The sequence below is a fragment of the Azolla caroliniana genome, unplaced genomic scaffold, assembly GCF_043228905.1.
Source record: "Azolla caroliniana isolate FFs.n. ecotype wild unplaced genomic scaffold, voAzoCaro1.0.p SCAF_6, whole genome shotgun sequence".
Taxonomy (NCBI): Eukaryota; Viridiplantae; Streptophyta; class Polypodiopsida; order Salviniales; family Salviniaceae; genus Azolla; species Azolla caroliniana.
The window spans coordinates 5,028,005-5,031,887 of record NW_028230441.1 but is presented as its reverse complement, the minus strand read 5'-3'; positions in this window follow the sequence as shown (position 1 = coordinate 5,031,887).

The window sequence follows — 3,883 nt, the reverse complement described above, 5'->3', positions numbered from 1 at the left end:
TAGTTAGTATTAGTATTATCGTTACTCTCTCACGCCCATCATTTTACTTCTATCTCTTTCTATGACCTCTTGATTCGAGTGGCATTACATTCCCATTAATCTCAAGTCCCGACTAATTTCGCATGATTTGGTCTGTCCGATGCTGCGATGCAAATGCGATGATGGATGATGCATGGTTTCATGGATCACTTCCTAGAGGATGGATGAGATTCCAGAAGAAGGAAAAGAGAAACAAGCACTTATGAACAAATTAGAAGATATATTTATGTAATAATATTCGACAGGAATTAGAATATCATGGTAATACTTAAGGTTGGGGGGGGGGGGGGGGGCATTTTCTCCCCCATTCATTTCTTCCTTCCTTATCTCCAGGGTCAAAAAAAGTACATCACCTCTCACTCTCTCTCTCTCTCTCTCTCTCCTCTCTCTCCTCTGTCCTGTCTCTGACTTTTGATTGTCATGTCTTATTTATCTCTCACTGTAGAAAAAAAGAAAAGATTATTAACTATTTATCATCTTTTTTTATTATCGACCATTAAATTCGTGTATTGTAAGCTTGATGGTACTAACATAGATCTTTCTCTCTCTCTCTCTCCTCTCTCTTGACCCTCTCTAAACACATACATACATACATACATACATACATACATACATGCATGCATGCATGCATATAATACACAATTGCTGCACCTTTGTACATGAAGGCCGCTCTCTTATTTTACCTTTGGGTTTTACTTGGAACCCTTCCATAATATTCATATTACACACACACACACACTCTCTCTCCTCTCTCTCTCTCTCTCTCTCTCTCATCTCTCTCTCCCTCCCACCCCTTTCCTCTCTTAGGGTCAACACAACATGAAACCAATACCTTTCCACACTGTCTTTCTTGTATATATATATATTATGCATCATTATTTTTGTTGTCATATTATGCCCCTCTTTGCTGTGTAAGAATGCCATCAACATTTAATACTCATCATATATATATATCTCTAACATTAGCCACATCTCGCTTTCCTAGACGCATTTTGGCCCTATAGCTACCCTCCCCTGTTCACATGCATAGACTGGAACGATAACACTTCCTACACTTTTGTGGCACCCACAGACACAACACACAACGCTTTTTTTTTCCTAGGAAGATGATCTCACACCTACTCGTGCTCGCTAATTATGTTCAAGGGTAATCACTTCATTGCCTCGGCCAACATTCCCAAATTAAATCACAAATGTGACAAATTCAATGTAAATGAATTGACAAAAGCCTACGTGCTATTAACGAGTAATTCATCATACATGATGATGCATATGGATTGTGGCCTAGGTAGGGGTCCCCGTTCGCACCTATCTAGCATTGCAAAATCCACATAACACAGAACCAATTGCAAGAAACGCATTTGGGACACCCGATTTCCTATTATATCGCTCTTAGTTGGGGACAATTGAACTTGGCTGGACTACCGCATCTTTGATTTTGGGGGGTGGGGGATGGGGAAGGGGCGCTCTTAATATTATAATCTTAAGACATGACTTTCAATCGAAGTGGTTTTCAGTGTGACAAACATGTGCACATATTCAATAGTAAAGGGCATAGTTTTTACCCCATGAAAAATCCACATCTTAAGGTTTTTAATATATATTTATTTATTTATATCCAAAAATAAAGGGTTTTTATTTTTAATTCGCTTTGAAAGCACATGGTATAATAGATGGCTAATGCATGATACTCTCTCTCATTAGAGAGATCAATAGCCAAACATGTAATAATACTCATCCTTATTAAAATGCCATACACTCTATCGCATTTAACAACGTATATTTACACAGTTCTTGCATTGAAACGCCATCTATTACATGGCAATTAGATCAAATGTAGAAGTATCGAGCAACGACAAAAAATACATATGCAAGTAAGGTTTTAGTCTACATTTTCAAACGTTGCACAAGAAAGTGTAAACGATCAATTGGTCGGTTTTCCCAACTCTAACCACACATCAATATCTCTTTATAATAGCATGTTCCCACTTATGGAAGATATTTTGTATGCAATTGTGAGTCATAAATTTTCCCCTTGAGATACCTTTACCAACTAATAAAAATAATTTTGGGCAATTTTTGAATCACAATTTAGAAAATCTTATTGGCAGGAAACTTGGGCTACTTTTCTATCAAAGGCGATGGGCTGTAAGGGGAACTAGCAAACATATCTTTATAAAATTCAAGGATTAGAGAGAGAGATGGCGCCTAATCACAACTTCGATGCCTTACTACATTGAAGCTCTCTCTCTCCTCTCTCTCTCTCTCTCTCTCTCTCGTCTCTCTCTCTCTCTCTGCTGTCGTTATATGTGTGTGCTATCAAATGTTGATCGTAATCTTCGAGGTTATGTAATAAACTCCTTTCATCTCCATTTAGTTTCCAAGGGTTAACCATGGAATAAAATGTGATAGATTTGTCCACGATAAATATTACGCTCACTCGAATAAAGAAAAGTATAAATTTTATTGCTATGCTAATAAAGGCTTTTATATACATACATGCTAACATCACGGGTTCCTCTAAACTTTATACATCGATTGCGTTGTGTGGTTTCGTGAGCATTGCTTAGGCACTCATATATGTGGTGTGAAATCCAAATAGAAAGGGATAGAAATTTTGATGGACTCCCATCAAGTACATGTAATAATGTCATGGAAATTTTTTGGGAAGCCCCAAAATTGAAAGATATTTCAGGTGTCCTAAAATGGCCTCCCCTTCTCACCCCCTCGAGCTCAATTTTCCAGTTAACCCCCCTACATTCTAGAAAATTATGTCCTTCTTGTTTGTTGACTTGCCAGTAGCCTTGCTAGTGTGGCTACATACGTTGCCTCGTTGCATGTATGAATGCGATAGGCAAACATAAATAAGAGGGGGTGTGCCATCCGACACGGTTGTGAGATGCCTAGGAAACATCTCACATCTTACCTGTGTAGTTTCTTTTCACTATGCATATGCGTCAACACTCATATTCATCGTATATGTTAATGTATGTACCTAGGTTCTATGTGTACCAGCTCTAGTCTTTTGGAAAATAATATTTCTCCTCTCCCCCCCTATTGAGTATTGCTATTAATTTTGTGGGTTCCTTGTCTCGCAATTATAGTGTGTCGAAGAGGTCTTTTTCCCATACTTGCAAGTGCTTGCTTTTCCTTGCACTCACATTTGGGACGTTGTCCCACCAGCTTAAGAGGACACGTAGTATTGGTAGCTGCGCGAGTTCTGTTGAAGAGATGTGTTGCCTTTTTGATTTTCCTTTCTACTAAGGTGATAAAGCAAAAGTAAAAAAAAAGGGGGGGAGGGGGCACATTATCGGTTGGGGGTAGGGCCCATGGTTTTTAAGGAGAAAAGTTTTAACCATCTATCCTTGATGAACGATGAGTTGCGATAAACAATTCTACTATCGTTATATAGAAGATTCTAAACATTGACAAAACATGTCGCCAAGGAAGGCATGTATATCCGTAGGTGAGCTCCTCTTCTTCGATCATGTCTAGCAGAATGTGTGGAAGGCATTGATGACAAATGAGTAAAGCAAGAGAGCAGGAGGAAGTCATGCAAGAGGTCACCTGCGTGATCGGACTCGCGAGAGAGGCCCCGGAGAAGAGTCATATTTGGTCTCTGTCGAATCCTATCGATCATGACCCAATGTTTGCCCAGACTAGACTGTTTATAGGCACGTACAACATCCGGTTGTTTGTTTCACTCTTTTTTTAGGGGGGGGGGTTGGCAATACATATATGTACATATGTAGTAGGAAGGGATCAAACGAAAAGGAGTGGAGTGAGACCAATAATAAATGGCAATCATAACAATGAAGGAACAACGTGGTGTTTCAATGGTCTT